Genomic DNA, 19,920 nt, shown 5'->3' on the forward strand with positions numbered 1-19,920 from the left:
ATATTTCAGAAAGAAGACTAAGACAGAATTAGGAAACTTAGGAAAGCTTATGTTCGTAAAAAAAGTTTAACATGAAGGCCAGTTGTACCCTTCTTGAAGAAGGGCTGAGAACTGGTTAAAATTAGCAGGTTAAGAGCAACGTTTCTGTGCTTAAGCAAGGAGGAAGAGAACTGTGATTCCCTTTTTGAAGAAGGACTGAGAACTGGTTAAAATTAGCAGGTTAAGAGCAATGTTTCTGTGCTTAAGCAAGAAGGAAAGGGCCTCCTGACCCCAACGTGATTTGAACACACAACCGTCTGATCTGGAGTCAGATGCGCTACCGTTGCGCCACGAGGTCAACTGGCACTGTGAGCTCTCACATTGATTCAGGACCCATGATTTCATATCCTAGAAAGACATTTCCATGGACAGCTTCTTTCCATGGACAGATTTTTGTTCCAATAAAAACATTTCCAAGAAACAACCAACCTCTAAAAGTTACCTTTTTAGCCTTCTTTCATTCCTCCCCCTAAACTGAGGCTATCGGCAACTGCCTATTTGATAGTCCTGTCTTGCTCTTGAGAAACATTTCAGAAAGAAGACTAAGACAGAAGTAGGAAACTTAGGAAAGCTTATGTTCGTAAATTTTTTTTTACATGAAGGCCAGTTATACCCTTCTTAAAGAAGGACTGAGAACTGGTTAAAATTAGCAGGTTAAGAGCAAGGTTTCTGTGCTTAAGCAAGGAGGAAGAGAACTGTAATTCCCTTCTTGAAGAAGGACTGAGAACTGATTAAAATTAGCAGGTTAAGTGCAATGTTTCTGTGCTTAAGCAAGAAGGAAAGGGCCTCCTGTCCCCGACGTGATTTGGACACACAACCTTCTGATCTGGAGTCAGATGCGCTACCGTTGCGCCACGATGTCCACTGGCACTATGAGCTCTCACATTGATTCAGGACCTTTGATTTCATATCCTAGAAAGACATTTCCATGGACAGCTATTTTCAATGGACAGCTTTTTGTTCCAATAAAAATATTTCCAAGAAACAACCAACCTCTAAAAGTTACCTTTTTAGCCTTCTTTCATGTCTCCCCCTAAACTGAAGCTATCGGCAACTGCCTATCTGATAGTCCTGTCTTGCTCTTGAGAAGCATTTCAGAAAGAAGACTAAGACAGGGGTAGGAAACTTAGGAAAGCTTATGTTCGTAAAATATTGACATGAAAGCCAGTGATACCCTTCTTGAAGAAGGACTGAGAACTGGTTAAAATTAGCAGGTTAAGAGCAATGTTTCTGTGCTTAAGCAAGGAGGAAAAGGACTCCTGACCCCGACGTGATTTGAACACGCAACCTTCTGATCTGGAATTAGACGTGCTACCGTTGCGCCAAGAGGTCAACTGGCACTATTAGCTCTCACTTTGATTCAGGACCTTTGATTTCATATCCTAGAAAGACATTTCCATAGACAGCTTTTTTCCATGGACAGCTATTTCTTCCAATAAAAACATTTCCAAGAAACAACCAACCTCTAAAAGTTACCTTTTTAGCCTACTTTCATTCCTCCCCCTAAACTGAGGCTATCGGCAACTGCCTATCTAATAGTCCTGTCTTGCTCTTGACCTTCTTAGCCTTCTTTCATACCTCCCCCTAAACTGAGGCTATCGGCAACTGCCTATCTGATAGTCCTGTCTTGCTCTTGAGAAACATTTCAGAAAGAAGACTAAGACAGAAGTAGGAAACTTAGGAAAGCTTATGTTCGTAAAATTTATTTTTACATGAAGGCCAGTTATACCCTTCTTGATGAAGGACTGAGAACTGGTTAAAATTAGCAGGTTAAGAGCAATGTTTCTGTGCTTAAGCAAGGAGGAAAAAAGACTTCTGACCTCGACGTGATTTGAACACGCAACCTTCTGATCTGGAGTCAGACACGCTACCGTTGCGCCACGAGATCAACTTGCACTGTGAGCTCTCACATTGATTCAGGACCTTTGATTTCATATCCTAGAAAGACATTTCCATGGACAGCTTTTTTCCATGGACAGCTATTTGTTCCAATAAAAACATTTCCAAGAAACAACCAACCTCTAAAAGTTACCTTTTTAGCCTTCTTTCATTCCTCCCCCTAAACTGAGGCTATCGGCAACTGCCTATCTGATAGTCCTGTCTTGCTCTTGAGAAACATTTCAGAAAGAAGACTAAGACAGAAGTAGGAAACTTAATAAAGCTTATGTTTGTAAAAGCTTGACATGAAGGCCAGTGATACCCTACTTGAAGAAGGACTGAGGACTGGTTAAGATTAGCAGGTTAAGAGCAATGTTTCTGTGCTTAAGCAAGAAGGAAAGGGCCTCCTGACCCCGACGCGATTTGGACACACAACCTTCTGATCTGGAGTCAGACACGCTACCGTTGCGCCACGAGGTCAACTGGAACTATGAGCTCTCACATTGATTCAGGACCTTTGATTTCATATCCTAGAAAGACATTTCCATGGACAGCTTTTTTCCATGGACAGCTATTTGTTCCAATAAAAACATTTCCAAGAAACAACCAACCTCTAAAAGTTACCTTTTTAGCCTTCTTTCATTCCTCCCCCTAAACTGAGGCTATCGGCAACTGCCTATCTGATAGTCCTGTCTTGCTCTTGAGAAGCATTTCAGAAAGAAGACTAAGACAGGGGTAGGAAACTTAGGAAAGCTTATGTTCGTAAAATATTGACATGAAAGCCAGTGATACCCTTCTTGAAGAAGGACTGAGAACTGGTTAAAATTAGCAGGTTAAGAGCAATGTTTCTGTGCTTAAGCAAGGAGGAAAAGGACTCCTGACCCCGCCGTGATTTGAACACGCAACCTTCTGATCTGGAGTCAGACGCGCTACCGTTGCGCCACAAGGTCAACTGACACTGTGAGCTCTCACATTGATTCAGGACCCTTGATTTCATATCCTAGAAAGACATTTCCATGGACAGCTTTTTTCCATGGACAGCTATTTGTTCCAATAAAAACATTTCCAAGAAACAACCAACCTCTAAAAGTTACCTTTTTAGCCTTCTTTCATTCCTCCCCCTAAACTGAGGCTATCGGCAACTGCCTATCTGATAGTCCTGTCTTGCTCTTGAGAAACATTTCAGAAAGAAGACTAAGACAGAAGTAGGAAACTTAGGAAAGCTCATGTTCGTAAAAAATTGACATGAAGGACAGTGATACCATTCTAGAACAGACCCTTAAAGGACATTACCATGGGTCTGTAGGTGTAAGTCATTCCTCGTCACTATTGTGATAGGCGTCCCCATCTGTCAAGCGGAAAACCGGGGTACGGTTCCCAGATGGGGTGGCTATGCTTATTTCACCCCTTATACCCTGTGCTAACCATTACACCATGGAACCATTAAGAACCTACACCTGTCACACTAAAACTTTTAATTCTTCCTCCATATCTATTAAGCACTGACCCTCTATACTAGCCAGAGGTGGCACTGTTTCTGGAAGAAAGAGGCAATTTAACTTTTTTTCTAATCCTGGATAACCCATATGTCTGGCATTATGGCTCCCGGGGGGATGTGAGTGCTCTGGGTTCCTTTGAGGCATGAGTTTTCATCCAAGTTCTCAACTAATTGCACCTTGGGGCGACAGAACACAAAGGTATGGAAGCAGCATTTATGAAATTGAAAATCTCACATCTGGAAGAAGTTTAAAGGGGTACTCCAATGAAAATCTTTTTTCTTTTAATTCAACTGGTGGCAGAAAGTTAAACATATTTGTAAATTACTTATATTAAAAAAAATCTTAATCCTTCCAGTACTTATTAGCTGCTGAATGCTACAGAGGAAATTCTTTTCTTTTTGGAACACTGATGACAACACGAGCACAGTGCTCTCTGCTGACATCTCTGTCCATTTTAGCAACCATGCATAGCAGATGTATAGCCGATGTATAGCAGATGTATGCTAAGGGCAGCATGGTGGCTCAGTGGTTAGCACTGATGACTTGCTGCGCTGGGGACTTGGGTTAAAATCCCATTAAGAACAACATTAAGGAAAGTGTAATTATTATTATTAGAGATGAGCGAACTTACAGTAAATTCGATTCGTCACGAACTTCTCGGCTCGGCAGTTGATGACTTATCCTGCGTAAATTATTTCAGCCTTCAGGTGCTCCGGTGGGCTGGAAAAGGTGGATACATTCCTAGGAAAGAGTCTCCTAGGACTGTATCCACCTTTTACAGCCCTCCGGAGCACCTGAAAGCCGAACTAATTTATGCAGGAAAAGTCATCAACTGCCGAGCCGAAAAGTTCGTGACGAATGGAATTTACTGTAAGTTCGCTCATCTCTAATTATTATAATAACATCAGGAGAGAGAACTGTGGTTGTGGTGTCATCAGAGAGCATTCCAAAAAGAAAAGAATTTCCTCTGTAGTATTCAGCAGCTAATAAGTACAGGAAGGATTAAGATTTTTTAATAGAAGTAATTTACAAATATGTTTAACTTTCTGCCACCAGTTGATTTAAAAGAAAAAAAATTTCACCGGAGTACCCCTTTAAGCCCTTAAGGACTCAGCCCATTTTGGCCTTAAGGACTCAGACAATTAAATTTTTACGTTTTCATTTTTTCCTCCTCGCCTTCTAAAAATCATAACTCTTTTATATTTTCATCCACAGACTAGTATGAGGGCTTGTTTTTTGCGCGACCAGTTGTCCTTTGTAATGACATCACTCATTATATCATAAAATGTATGGCGCAACCAAAAAACACTATTTTTGTGGGGAAATTAAAACGAAAAATGCAATTTTGCTAATTTTGGAAGGTTTTGTTTTCACGCCGTACAATTTCTGGTAAAAATGACATGTGTTCTTTATTCTGAGGGTCAATACGATTAAAATGATACCCATTATTATATACTTTTATATTATTGTTACGCTTAAAAAAAATCACAAACTTTTTAACCAAATTAGTACGTTTATAATCCCTTTATTTTGATGACCTATAACTTTTTTATTTTTCCGTATAAGCGGCGGTATGGGGGCTCATTTTTTGCGCCATGATCTGTACTTTTTTTTTATACCACATTTGTATATAAAAAACTTTTAATACATTTTTTATAATTTTTTTTTTAATAAAATGTATTAAAAAAGTAGGAATTTTGGACTTTTTAAATTTTTTTTCGTTCACGCCGTTCACCGTACGGGATCATTAACATTTTATTTTAATAGTTCGGACATTTACGCATGCGGCGATACCAAATATGTCTATAAAAAATGTTTTTTACGCTTTTTGGGGGTAAAATAGGAAAAAACGGACGTTTTACTTTTTTATTGGGGGAGGGGATTTTTCACTTTTTTTTTACTTTTACTTTTACATTTTTTTACATTTTTTTTTACACTTGAATAGTCCCCATAGGGGACTATTCATAGCAATACCATGATTGCTAATACTGATCTGTTCTATGTATAGGACATAGAACAGATCAGTATTATCGGTCATCTCCTGCTCTGGTCTGCTCGATCACAGACCAGAGCAGGAGACGCCGGGAGCCGCACGGAGGAAGGTGAGGGGACCTCCGTGCGGCGTTATGAATGATCGGATCCCCGCAGCAGCGCTGCGGGCGATCCGATCGTTCATTTTAATCGCGAACTGCCGCAGATGCCGGGATCTGTATTGATCCCGGCACCTGAGGGGTTAATGGCGGACGCCCGCGTCGGCCATTGCCGGCGGGTCCCTGGCTGCGATCAGCAGCCGGGATCAGCCGCGCATGACACGGGCATCGCTCCGATGCCCGCGGTTATGCTTAGGACGTAAATGTACGTCCTGGTGCGTTAAGTACCACCTCACCAGGACGTACATTTACGTCCTGCGTCCTTAAGGGGTTAAATACTTTTAATACAGTACTGAGTAATGAGAGGAAAGTAAAGAAAGATCCCACCAAGCTTTAAACTCAGACCACTGGATTCTGAGTCCAGAGTGCTAACCATTACACCATGGAACCATCAGGTACCTCCACCTGCCACACTAAAACTTTTAATTCTTCCTCCAGATCTATTAAGCACTGACCCTTAAAGGACATTACCATGGGGCTGTAGGTGTAAGTCATTCCTTGTTAGTGTTGTGATAGGCGTCCCCATCTGTCAAGCGGAAAACCGGGGTACGGTTCCCAGACGGGGTGGCTATGATTATTTTGCCCCTTACTTAGGTCTGCGTCCTCAGGTGGGGTCGAAAAGAAGAAGTTGTGTGTTGTAGCGTGGCCGAGCGGTCTAAGGCGCTGGATTTAGGCTCCAGTCTCTTTGGAGGCGTGGGTTTGAATCCCACTCCTGCCATTAGGTCCCTTTTGCTGTTTCCAGAGTGATAACGATTACACCTTTGATCCCTAGCGCTGAGCTAAAGCGATTAATTCTCCCTCCAGAAGTATTAAACGCTGACCCTTTCAGGACATTACCATGGAGCAGCAGGCATACGTTTTTCCTCGTTAGTATAGTGGTGAGTATTCCTGCCTGTCATGCAGGTGACCATGCTCCAATTTCCCGAAGGGGAAGCTATGCTTGTTTTGCCCTTTACTTAGGTCTGTGTCCCCAGGTAGGGTCGGAAAGCAGCAACCCCATGCGGTAGCGTTGCCGAGCGGTCTAAGGTGCTCGATTAAGGCTCCAGTCTCTTCGGGGGCGTGGGTTTGAGTCTTGCCATTGAGTAGCTTTTGCTTTTACTTGCGCTTTCAGCTCACGTTACATGCCCAGAATATGGTTGAGGCAGGTACCTGCCGCCAGCTAACTAATCAGCGCTTCCCCGTTTAATGCAGGAGAACCTCTCGTCCCTCTCTCAGTATGGGCGCTGTATTACCACCTGCTAAGATGTTGCACGGACAATCTGGAATACAATTGTTGAGGAGGGATCCCCAGGGATCAGATGTACTCTTTGATGAATAGGATGAACAGGAAGAACTACAAAACTGACCCTTGCTATTAGAGATGAGCGAACTTACAGTAAATTTGATTTGTCGCAAACTTCTCGGCTTGGCAGTTGATGACTTATCCTGCGTAAATTAGTTCAGCCTTCAGGTGGTCCGGTGGGCTGGAAAAGGTGGATACATTCCTTGGACTGTATCCACCTTTTCCAGCCCACCGAGCACTTGAAAGCTGAACTAATTTATGCAGGAAAAGTCATCAACTGCCGAGCCGAGAAGTTCGTGACGAATCGAATTTACTGTAAGTTCGCTCATCTCTACTTGCTATCATGTCTTAATCCTTCCCTAGATCTGAAACATAGGCACAGAGCAGCGTACACCATAATCTGCACCGAGCTGCAATAGCCAGGGATATTCACAGAGAGGTTAACCAATCAGGAACTCCACTCTATACTAGCCAGAGCTGGCACTGTTTCTGGAAGAAAGAGGCAATTTAACTTTATTTTCTAATCCTGGATAACCCATATGTCTGGCATTATGGCTCCCAGGGGGATGTGAGTGCTCTGGGTTCCTTTGAGGCATGAGTTTTCATCCAAGTTCTCAACTAATTACACCTTTGGGCGACAGAACACAAAGGTATGGAAGCAGCATTTATGGAATTGAAAAGCTCACATCTGGAAGAAGGTAAAAGGGTAGCTCCCACCATCCTATATTTTTTTTTTGTTGCTAGCCCGTTACCCCCCCCCCCCCGCTACGTCACTAGCCCGTTCCCTCCTACCCCCCCCCCGCCCCGCATACCCCTCTCCCTCATTACACTTGCAGTTACTGCAGAGTCCGGCAGCGGGCGTGCAGGGACAGCGGCGGCAACGAGGCGGTGGCGATGTGCGGGAGGAGTGGCCTCCCAGCCAGTGGCAGCCTAACTGAAAAAGGACTGATTTCCACTCCAAAATCAGTCCTTTTTCAGTGGCCGGTTTTTAAATGTAAATTAAGCCTTTTAATGAAAAAAAAAAAATAAAAGTATATTAGAGATATGTTGTAGTACATAAGTACTACAACATATCAAAAAATAAAGTTGGTGACAGTACCAGGCTCTGTCATTGTGCTGCTGTGCGGCAGTGATTCTAAGAGCGATGCCGGTAATCTGCATGCTATTCTGAATAACAGTATTATTTCCCTACCCCAGCACACTCCATATGTGTTTTTGGACACAGCAAAGTGTTCTATATCCCTATAGAGGCTGTATGTAGGTTAGAAATAGCCTTTTTTAACATTGATTCACCACGAATAAATTCGTATTGAAACAAACTTTTCGGGAAAATTCGGCGAATCGGCCAAATCGAATTTTTGAAAAGTTCGCTCATCTCTAATCATCATCAAAAGATGTGTGAACGTCACTGATGTCCTCCTCAGGTTCCACAACAGTGGCCCTCATTTACTAAGAAAATCGGGTTGTAAGTCTATGTTACTTTCTTACTTGACTGCTTTTTCCCCTGGTATTTATTATTATGTCGCATCCTGTTTGTCGCAAGTGGGTTTTGTTGGTTTTGGTTTCCAACTCCTCTGAGCTGTCGGGAAAAAATTCACAACAATTCAACTAATTCGGGTTGGAAACCTTAATAAATATGCGGGAAAGCTAAGAAATGTTGGGTAACGCCCCTTTTTCGGGTTTGGGAGAATCCACATCGGGTCCGTCGGGAAAAAATGTCTCATCGTGTCGCAGACTGGCGCAGGATGTCTGCGACATGGCGCAGACAAAGATGCGACAAAAAAACCCGACAAAAGAGGTCGGGTTTAGAATAGTAAATGAGGGCCAGTGTCTGCTTCAGGACCCTGAACAATTGCAACACCGTTTCCCACGTCACTCTCCGCATCACTACTTGGCCGCCTTGCGGAGCAAGCGACGCATGTCTCCTCACTTTCTTGGCTGCCCATTAGATGCTGACTGTCCTCTATTACATTGTCCTCACTAAATAGTGGAGCTGAACCCAAAGCATGAGATACTTCTTTGGGAGAGGGAACAGCATAGGACACAGGCAATGGGATTACGGGGACTGCCAACTGAGTGTTGGGTCTGAGGAACCCACCAACTCTTGACTGGGGTTGTCAGATGTCGCTTGTGATGATGGGGATGAGTGTGCAAACCAATTGACGAGGAGAGATGGGTCGACGACACGACCGCTGGGTGTTAACGGGAGCTCAGGCCTATTGCTGCGACTCCTGCTGCCACTCGCCCCAAGTCTGCTGACAACTCTGCCTGACATATGTAGGCCTCTGCCCCTTCTCTGTGCACGTCCTGGCACTTCCCTGCCTGACATACCGTGTGGTATAACATTGAATTTAGCACAGAGACAGAAAAAAAGGTAGTACGCTATTTGCTTGCATGTAGGCCCTTTGCAATGATAAGGGCACTGTTAAACGTATTTCTACACAGGAAAAACTTTTTTCGTTCATACACCAGCAGGTGTATAACGTGTGGTATAGCACTGAATTTAGCACAGAGACAGATTAACAGGTGAAAAATGGTAAAAAGGCACTAAAGTCCACACTAATATGACTTATTTCTTAACAGCAGCAGGACCCAACTGGGCAGCACCACAGAATTGTTTTTTTACAGGGATTAAACCCTAAATTGAACTCTGTCACACAATTGTGAGAATCAGATTTGTGGAGCAACAGAAAAAACTCAATTGGGCTGAAAAAAGAGGAGATTAGGTGCTCCATACAGGTAAACCAGCTGTGAGATCTATGACGCAGCTGACTGCTATGCAGCACCTCTATACCTGCTATATTGAGTAACAAGAATATAAGGTTTTGCTAGAATCGTTCTCGGTCAGAACAGCAGAAACACTGTGCCCTGTGTCTTTCCCTAAGGCTGATGTCACCGCTACTCGTAGCGGTCGGATGCTGTAGAACGCCGTTGTATGCGATCAGCACACAGACGTGCAGTCACTTCCTTTCCCTATCTCGTGCATAGAAGAAATGACCAGAGGGAAGATGGCCGCCGATTATATAGGGCTGTTACATCACAGGGGTCAGTGAACACTGATAGGCTGCATCTGACATGTGATTCATGGTCAGCCCGCCTACCTTGATTCCCGCACCAGCTTCCCGCCCTCCCATGGTGCCTTGCCCCATGTACTGACATGTGGAGCCACCATCTTAGGTCTAAAACAGCGTAGAAAGCAGGAAAATGGAGTTTAATAAATCGATTTGTGCAATCGAATCGTGGCGAATTTGTATTCGATCAGAATCAAATTTTTCATGAAATTCCTCTCTGTGAATATCCCTGGCTTTTGCAGCTCGGTGCAGATTATGGTGTATGCTGCTCTGTTTCATATCTAGGGAAGCATTAAGGCAAGATAGCAAGGGTCAGTTTTGTAGTACATCTGATCCCTGGGGATCCCTCCTCAAGGATTGTATTCCAGATTGTCCGCGCAACATCTTAGCAGGTGGTAATACAGCGCCCATACTGAGAGAGGGACGAGAGGTTCTCCTGCATTAAACGGGGAATCGTTAATTTCTAACTATAATTTGTTTTCCCTTAGTCCTAACAGTGGCACAGATGGGGTATTCCGCCCCCCGTGGACTGGTTAGGACCGGTGGAAATTTATTGACAACCTAATAAAACAAAGAAACAGACCCTCCCAACCCCCCTATAAGTAGGGGAAAGGAACTCCCCCCCCCCCTTGTGTAATTACAAGTAGAAGAAGAAAAGAATAGTCAGTAAGGGAGGGATTGTTGTGCCACTGTTAGGACTAAGGGAAAACAAATTATCGTTAGAAATTAACGATTCCCTTACATCCTAACCAGTGGCACAGATGGGGTTTTAGCAAGTAGATACCCCCATGGGAGGGCACTCATGCCTGGCGGAGGATAATACTGACCTCCCAAATGAGAAATAGCTAGCTATTCTGGAATCAACTCTATAATGAGAGATGAAAGTGGAGTGAGAACTCCAAGAAGCAGATTTACAGATGAGTTCCAAAGGAATCAAGCTTCTTTCTGCAAAAGAAGTAGCTACTGCTCTAGTAGAGTGAGCTTTAACAAATTCAGGGGGCTCCAGACACTGGGAAACATGAGACTCCTGAATGGCTTCCTTAATTCAGTGACTAATAGTTGGTTTGGAATCCCTGTGTCCCTTACGGGCACTAGAATAAAGGATTAGAAGGTTTTCATCCTTACGGAATTCCTTGGATCGATCCAGGTAGATCCTGAGACATCTCGACAGGTCGAGGGTGCGAAGGCCTCTAGTATCTTCTGAGGAGTGGAGCAGAGCTATCAGAGGAAGAGAAATAACCTGGTTGGCACTTTGGGAATAAAAGTGGGCAAAAACTTAAGAAGAACCCTATCCGAGAGGAACTGAATATAAGGCTCAAAGGCGGAAAAAGCCTGGAGTTCACTGACTCGTTTTGCAGAAGTGATGGCCAACAAAAATGTAACCTTGAGTGTAAGGAATTTTAAATCCACCTCCTCTAAAGGCTCAAAGGGGGGAGATGATAACCCCCTGAGCACGACCGATAAATCCCAAGCAGCGAGGGGTCGAATTATAGTAGGTTTAATTCTAGAGGCTCCTTTCAGGAACCTTCTAATTAGGGGGTCTTGAGAAAGAGACTTATTGAGGAAAGCCGAGATAGCTGAAACTTGCACTCGTAGGGTGGAAGGAGATGGTCCTTTGTCTAATCCATCTTGCAGGAATTGCAGAATAGCAGGAATGGTAGGATCCTTTGGAGACAGTTGGCGTAGCCGACACCAGGATGAGAATGTGCTCCATACTCTTCCATAACATCTAGTTGTAGCCTCAGATATGGAGTGCGACAATGTTCTCAAGACCGACCCTGAGAGCCCCTCTACTCCTGGAAGGGACGGATCAACCTCCAGGCTGTCAGGTTGAACATTTGTATGTTCGAGCAGCTGTGAGTGTCCCCTGACACTATTGCTTGCTCTGGGGGAAGCCTCCAAAATTGACCCTGACTCATCTGAATGAGTTGGGTGAACCAAGCTCTTTGGGCCAATATGGAATGATGGCTATCACAGAGGCTTGGTCCTGCCTGATTTTCATCAATACCCTCAGGATCAAGGAAATAGGAGGGAAGATTTAGGCCAGCCTGAACCTCCAAGGGATTGACAGAGCATCTACCGCCAAGGGATTGTCCTCTCTGTAGAGGGAACAGAATCTGTCCACCTTGGCGTTGAACCTCGTTGCCATGAGATCGATCTCTGGCATGCCCCACCTGAGCGTGATCTGATAAAAGATGTCTGGATGGAGAGACCACTCTCCGGTTGGAAGGCCTCTGCTCAAGAAATCTGCTATTACATTGTGAGTACCCCGGATATGAACGGCCGATAAGTGGGTGAGGTTCAATTCTGCCCAATCCAGAATCACACCTATCTCTCTCAGGAGACTTTGTGACTTTGTGCCTCCCTGTTTGTTGAATTAAAGGACAGCCGTCATGCTGTCTGACTGGACTCTCACAGCCTTGCCCTGAATGTGAGGAGCAAAGTGAAGGAGGGCTAGTCTGATGGCCCGGATCTCTAGGAGATTCGAGGATAATAACCTCTCCTGAGGGGACCAAGTCCCTTGGACCGTCATGTCCAGAAGATGCGCTCCCCAACCTACAAGAAAGTGTTTGTGGTAAGTATGATCCAAACAGGTTGGATCAGAGATTTTCCATTCTGGAGGTGAGCCCACCAACGTAGAGAGGACCGGACTTGAGGAGACAGGGAGTGCACGGAATTTAGTCCCCTTGGACTGTGATCCCACTTGGCTAGTACTTCCGACTGGAGCGGACGTAGGTGCCACAAAGCCCAGGCTACCACTTCCGTGGTTGCAGACATTAGTCCCTACATTTTCATTAGATAGCGGAGAGTTACCCACTTGGGAACTAAGAGAGATTGGGCTGTGTCCTGTACCCGTAGCTTCCTTTTGGGAGTTAGATGAATAGTCATTGCTACGGAATCTATCATAAAACCCAGGAATCTCACAGATGTGGCTGGTTGGAGATTGGATTTGTTCCAATTGATTATCCAGCCTAATTGATGGAGAAAGGACACAGCAGTTTGAATGCGTTGGGAAAGGATCGATTGGGAGGAGGCTTTGAGAAGCCAGTAGTCTAGGTAAGGGACTATACACAGTCCCTGAAGTTTTAGGGCGGCTACCACAGAAACTACTACCTTGGTAAAGGTATGAGGTGCCGAAGAGATCCCAAATGGGAGGGCGACAAACTGATAGTGTCTTAGAACTCCCTGAATTTGCACAGCGATCCTTAAGAAACTTCTGGACCCAGGATGGATGGGGATATGAAGATAAGCATCCTTGAGGTCCAAGGTTGCCAGGAAGCCTCCTGGCATAAGAAGATTGATAACTGACTGAATGGTTTCCATTTGGAAACTCTTCCGTCTGATAGACTGGTTGAAGAACCTTAAGTCTATGATTAGAGATTAGCGAACTTGCAGTAAATTCTATTCGTCACGAACTTTTCGGCTCTGCAGTTGATGATTTATCCTGCATAAATTAGTTCAGCTTTCAGGTGCTCCCGTGGGCTGGAAAAGGTGGATACAGTCCTAGGAGACTCTTTCCTAGGACTGTATCCACCTTTTTCAGCCCACCGGAGCACCTGAAAGCTGAACTTATTTATGCAGGATAAGTCATCAACTGCCGAGAAGTTTGTGACAAATCGAATTTACTGTAAGTTCGCTCATCTCTATCTATGATCATCCTCAAATCTCCAGTGGCTTTGGGAACCAGAAACACTGGAGAATAGATGCCCGCCCCTTGGTCTTGAGAGGGAACTTTCTCCAAGACACCCTTCTGGAGATATTACAGAATATAGACTTCCAAAATCTTTTGTTTGCTGGAAGGAAGAAGTCTGGTTCTTACAAATTTGTCTGGAGGAGTATCCTCCAGATCCAATTTTACCCTTCCAAAATAATTCGGAGGACCCAGGGATCCTGGATATGAGTCCTCCAAGCTTCTAAGAAATGGTGGAGACGACCACCTACAGCAAGAGACGGGAAGGGAAGTGGGGATAGAATGAATAGAGCACTGGCTGGAATCCAAGAGCCTCGAGAAGGCCCGTAGTAAGGGCACCGAGGATCTTCCACCCTTGGAACCCCTGGGGAGTTTACCGCCCCTTTGCTTTTGGGACCCACAATCTATTTGGGGTCTGGTTTGGGAGCCAGATCTGGCTCCATACCTTTTGCCTCGACCACGAAAGGACTGCTGAGGAAGGGATTTTCCCTTCCAATCGGACAGTCCCTCCTTATTGCGGTCGAGCTCAGTCCCGAAAAGAATGCCAGGCTCATATGTCATGGCACACAAGGTGTGCTTAGAGGAGGACCCCCTGGTCTAGGTCAGACTGAATCTGAGAAAACCTGTTTCTCAGAAAATTAGCCACCTCAGAAGAGGCTATCGCCACAGAGGCGGATGCCGAGGCGGAGGAGTAAGAGTGCCAAAAAGCTCAATCGACACAAAAAAGCAGCAAAAGAAATCGCAGGTAGCAAGCTAAGAAGCCGCAAGGCTTAATACCAATTCTCTAGATAGAAGTAGGCTGTTGCAAAACAAGCAAGCACTACCGCTCCAGGAGGCCGCCTGGACCTACTGAACGGGTTTATATAGAGCCCATGCACTAAATGTGGGAGGATTCAATATAAATTTCTCATAACAAGAAGAAATAATAAAAGAGGCTTACTAGCCTCAGAAGCCATGAAGGGGTTAAAACTCCCACTTAAAAAACATCAAATATTTAAGGGCAAAACCTTAAAATTAAGGTAAGAAACAAAGGACCGGAGGTGACGTCAGACGCCACCTCCGACCCGCCCCCTCCATGAGCAGGGCGCAGAGAGCACGCACAGGAAGGGGGAATCCTATCTTAGACACAGAGGTGACGTCAGACGCCACCTCCGACCCGCCCCCTCCACGAAATAACGCGCGAGAGAATGCGACCAGGGGAGGGTGACACGGCGGCAGCAGCAGATCGCAGCCACACTGGAGAGATGGGCACGCCGACACAAAGAAATGCGGCGCTGCAAGAGCGCCGCTAGAACCTGAAAATAGACCGGCAAGGTAGAAAGAAAAATAGGGGCTAGAGGAAAAAAAATCGCAAGCCCCAGGCTGTCAAAATATGAAGGGGGGCCTGGAGCTAAGCTCTGCACAGGACCCCACTACCAGTCCAACCCTGTCCGGAGGACAGAAAAAAACACAAGTGGGTGGAGTTCCTTTCCCCTTCTTATAGGGGGGGGGGTGGGAGGGTCTGTTTCTTTGTTTTATTAGGTTGTCAATAAATTTCCACTGGTCCTAACCAGTCCACGGGGGGCGGAATACCCCATCAATGCCACTGGTTAAGACGTAAGCTGGCCACTGATTAGTTAGCTGGCGGCAGGTACATGCTTCAACCAATCCATATTCTGGGCATGTAACGTGAGCTGAAAGAGCAAGTAAAAGCAAAAGGCACTCAACAGCAACATTCAAACCCACGCCCCCCGAAGAGACTGGAGCCTTAATCCAGCACCTTAGACTGCTCGGCCATGCTACCACACAGGGTTGCTGCTTTCTGACCCTACCTGGGGACACAGACCTAAGTAAAGGGCAAAACAAGCATAACTTCCCCATCAGGAAATTGGAGCCTGGTCACCTGCATGACAGGCAGGAATACTCACCACTATACTAACGAGGAAAAACGTATGCCTGCTGCTCCATGGTAATGTCCTGAAAGGGTCAGCGTTTAATAGTTCTGGAGAGAGAATTGATCGCTTTAGCTCAGCGCTAGGGATCAAAGGTGTAATCGTAATCACTCTGGAAACAGCAAAAGGGGCTTAATAGCAGCGGTGGGATTCAAACCCATGCCTCCGAAGAGACTGGAGCCTAAATCCAGCGGCTTAGACCGCTCGGACACACTACAACACACAACTCCTTCTTTTCGACCCTACCTGAGGACACAGACCTAAGTAAGGGGCGAAATAAGCATAGCCACCCCGTCTGGGAACCATACCCCGGTTTTCCGCTTGACAGATGGGGACGCCTATCACAATACTAACGAGGAATGACTTACACCTACAGCTCCATGGTAATGTCCTTTAAGGGTCAGTGCTTAATACATCTGGAGGAAGTATTAAAAGTTTTAGTGTGGCAGGTGGAAGTAGTTAATGGTTCCATGGTGTAATGGATAGCCCTCTGGACTCTGAATCCAGCGATCTAAAGTCAAATCTTGGTGGGGCCTTTCTTTACTTTCCTATCATAACTCAGTACTGTATTAAAATTATTTAACCTTCTTCCAGATGTGAGCTTTTCAATTCAATAAATGCTACTTCCATACCTTTGCGTTCTGTCGCCCCAAGGTGCAATTAGTTGAAAACTTGGATGAAAACTCATGCCTCAAAGGAATCCAGAGCACTCATGGAAATGTCTTTCTAGGATATGGAATTAAGAGTCTTAAATCAATGTGAGAGCACAATGAGCAAGATGATGTCATGGCGCAACGGTGGCGCGTCTGACTCCAGATCAGAAGGTTGTGTGTTCAAATCACATCAGGGTCAAAAGTCCTTTTCCTCCTTGCTTAAGCATGAAAACATTGCTCTTAATCTGCTAATTTTAACCAGTTCTCAGTCCTTCTTCAAGAAGGTTATCACTGGCCTTTATGTCAATTTTTTACGAACATAACTTTCCTAAGTTTCCTACTTCTGTGTTTGTCTTCTTTCTGAAATGTTTCTCAAGACAGAACTATCAGATAGGCAGTTGCCGATAGCCTCAGTTTAGGGAAAGAAATGAAAGAAGGTTAAAAAGGTCACTTTTAGAGGTTGGTTGTTTCTTGGAAATGTTTTTATTGGAACAATAAGCTGTCCATAGAAAAAAGCTGTCCATGGAAATGTCTTTCTAGGATATAGATTCAAGGGTCCTGAATCAATGTGAAAGCTCACAGGTCAAGTTGAACACTTGGTGCAATGGCAGTGTGTCTGACTCCAGTTTAGAAGGTTGTGTGTTCAAGTCATGTAGGGGTCAGGAGTCCTTTTCCTCCTTGCTTAAGCACGGTAGCGCATCTGACTCCATATCAGAAGGTTGCGTGTTTAATTACGTCCTGGTGAGTAGTCGTTTACATCCTTGTATACGTACAAAAACTTTCCTAAGTTTCCTACTTCTGTCTTAGTCTTCTTTCTCAAATGTTTCTCAAAAACAAGGCAGGACTATCAGATAGGCAGTTGCCGATAGTCTAAGTTTAGGGGACAAATGAAAGACGGCTAAAAAGGTCACTTTTAGAGGTTGGTTGTTTCTTGGAAATGTTTTTATTGGAGCAATAAGCTGTCCATGGAAATGTCTTTCTAGGATATGGAATCAAGGGTCCTGAATCAATGTGAGAGCTCACAGTGCCAGTTTATCTTGTGGCGCAAAGGTAGCGAGTCTGACTCCAGCTCAGAAGGTTGCGTGTTCAAATCTTGTCAAGGGTCTGGAGTCCTTTTCCTGCTTGCTTAAGCACAGAAACTTTGGGGGACATTTACTAATCTAGTCTATTCTGGGCATGCTTATAGACCAGCATATGTGGTAGTCTCCTGTCTATTGTGCTCCTAATTTATCAAAGGTCCCACAGCCCTTGATAAATTCTGTGCTCAGACTTCAGGGTCTACAGCTTAAATTGCATTTAGACCTGCTCCAACATGGTCTGACATTTCAGCGTATTTTGGGCAGATGCGACTTGTCGCACAATAGTCGCACTTGATAAATTCAGCACCAATGCATTTTCCAATGCATTTCCGTCTAAAATAGACTTGCATGCATCATGTTCTAAAAATCCTCTACAGCAAAAGTCGAAGAAAAGTCGCACATATTTAGACTGCGTCTTTCTGTGCGACAAATTTAGACAGGAAAAAACAGTCTAAATCCTTTGATAAATCTCCCCCTTTAACCTGCTAATTTTAACCAGTCCTCAGTCCTTCTTCAAGAAGGGTATCACTGGCCTTAATGTGATTTGTTTACGCACATAAGCTTTCCTAAGTTTCCTACTTCTGTCTTAGTCTTCTTTCTGAAATGTTTCTCAAGAGCGAGACAGGACTATCAGATAGGCAGTTGCCGATAGCCTCAGTTTAGGGGGAGAAATGAAAGAAGGCTGAAAAGGTAACTTTTAGAGGTTGGTTGTTTCTTGGAAATGTTTTTATTGAAACAATAAGCTGTCCATGGAAAAAAGCTGTCCATGGAAATGTCTTTCTAGGATATGGAATCAAGTGTCCTGAATCAATGTGAGAGCTCACTGTGCCAGTTGACCTCGTGGCATAACGGTAGCGCGTCTGATTCCAGATCAAAAGGTTGCGTGTTCAAATCACGTCAGGGTCAGGAGTCCTTTTCCTCCTTGCTTAAGCACAGAAACATTGCTCTTAACCTGCTTATTTTAACCAGTTCTCAGTCCTTCTTCAAGAAGGGTATCACTGGCCTTCATGTAAATTTTTTACAAACATAAGCTTTCCTAAGTTTCCTACTTTTGTCTTAGTCACTGAGAGCTCACAGTGACAGTTGACCTCGTGGCGCAACGGTTGCTTGTCTGACTCCAGATCCGAAGATTCCGTGCTAATTTTAACCAGTTCTCAGTCCTTCTTCAAGAAGAGAATCACAGGCCTTCATGTAAATTTTTTAAGAACATAAGCTTTCCTAAGTTTCCTACTTCTGTCTTAGTCTTCTTTCTGAAATGTTTCTCAAGAGCGAGACAGGACTATCAGATAGGCAGTTGCCGATAGCCTCAGTTTAGGGGGAGAAATGAAAGAAGGCTAAAAAGGTCACTTTTAGAGGTTGGTTGTTTCTTGGAAATGTTTTTGTTGGAGCAATAAGCTGTCCATGGAAAAAAGCTGCCCATGGAAATGTCTTTCTAGCATATGAAATTAAGGGTCCTGAATCAATGTGAGAGCTCACAGTGCTAATTGACCTTGTGGTGCAACGTTAGCGCGTCTGATTCCAGATCAGCAAGTTGCGTGTTCAAATCACGTTGGGGTCTGTAGTCTTTCTCTTCCTTGCTTAAGCACAAAATACAGTTTCAAATACAGTTCCCAGTTCACAGTCAGCCCTAGCACTTGTGATGTCGCCTCTGACAAGGACAGAGAAAGAGACACCCTTCCCTTTCTCCACACTGCTATCAGTACCTATTCTAAGGACTGGGACACATGTGAGATCCCCACTGGTGTCGGCCGGGGCAGCCGACATGCGCAACATGGCCGGTTAGCTCAGCTGGTTAGAGCGTGGTGCTAATAACGCCAAGATCACGGGTTCAATCCCTGTACAGGCCAGTCCGTCTCCTCTTTTTTGACCGTACCAGTCTCAAACTCCTTTTTCTCCCTACTGCCTAGATCTGGTGGGTGGAAATTGCTGCTGTCTTCATTTAAGCAGGTTACCGTGATGGCAAACACCATACCCATTCCTCATTAGTATAGTGGTGAGTATCCCCGCCTGTCACGCGGGAGACCGGGGTTCGATTCCCCGACGGGGAGGCAATTGTTTACTTTGTGCACCAAAGAAAACTCAGGAAAAAGGAATCCAAAGTCTTAAGTCTCCAGAGTCTCCAGAGACTCCATGGAAATAAAGATGGAATTTTGAAAAGAGATCTACAAAAAAAGAAGACATTAAGTCGTTGCACAGAGAGAACCCACACTTATCCTACCTCAGTTTCCTTAAGGTTTAAGCTGAAAAACTCTGTAGATATCCCCAATCCATAGAGCGATTAGGCCGAAACCACATGCCGAAAGGAGCCCGCTGAGATTGGCCAGGGGAAACAAACGTCAGTACGGGAGATGCCCACGGCCAGAGCCTTATCCAATGGATTCCTGACATTAGTTTGCAGCACAGCATATACCACGTCTACGTTATGCTCTGCTGCAAACTAATGTCAGGAATCCATTAAATAAGGCTCTGTCCGTGGGCATCTCCCGTACGGACGTTTGTTTCCCCTGGCCAATCTCAAAGGGCTCCTTTCGTCATGTGGTTTCGGCCTATTCGCTCCATGGATTGGGGATATCTACATTAAGTCGTTGCACCGAGAGAAACCACACTTATCCTACCTCAGTTTCCTTAAGGTTTAAGCTGAAAACTC

The 19,920-nt window shown here is 44.7% G+C and overlaps 3 non-coding genes across 3 annotated transcripts; all 3 read right to left on the reverse strand.

Annotated features, from left to right (window-relative positions):
* Positions 1 to 265: 265 nt before the first annotated feature.
* TRNAW-CCA (transfer RNA tryptophan (anticodon CCA)) lies at positions 266 to 337 on the reverse strand. The gene has a single exon. It is a non-coding gene; the product is annotated as a tRNA-Trp (tRNA).
* Positions 338 to 1,855: 1,518 nt separating this feature from the next.
* On the reverse strand, positions 1,856 to 1,927 carry TRNAW-CCA (transfer RNA tryptophan (anticodon CCA)). Its single transcript has one exon. It is a non-coding gene; the product is annotated as a tRNA-Trp (tRNA).
* An 868-nt stretch (positions 1,928 to 2,795) lies between these two features.
* On the reverse strand, positions 2,796 to 2,867 carry TRNAW-CCA (transfer RNA tryptophan (anticodon CCA)). Its single transcript has one exon. It is a non-coding gene; the product is annotated as a tRNA-Trp (tRNA).
* Between the last annotated feature and the right edge of the window lie 17,053 nt (positions 2,868 to 19,920).

This window comes from Hyla sarda, unplaced genomic scaffold, assembly GCF_029499605.1.
Source record: "Hyla sarda isolate aHylSar1 unplaced genomic scaffold, aHylSar1.hap1 scaffold_205, whole genome shotgun sequence".
Lineage (NCBI taxonomy): Eukaryota > Metazoa > Chordata > Amphibia > Anura > Hylidae > Hyla > Hyla sarda.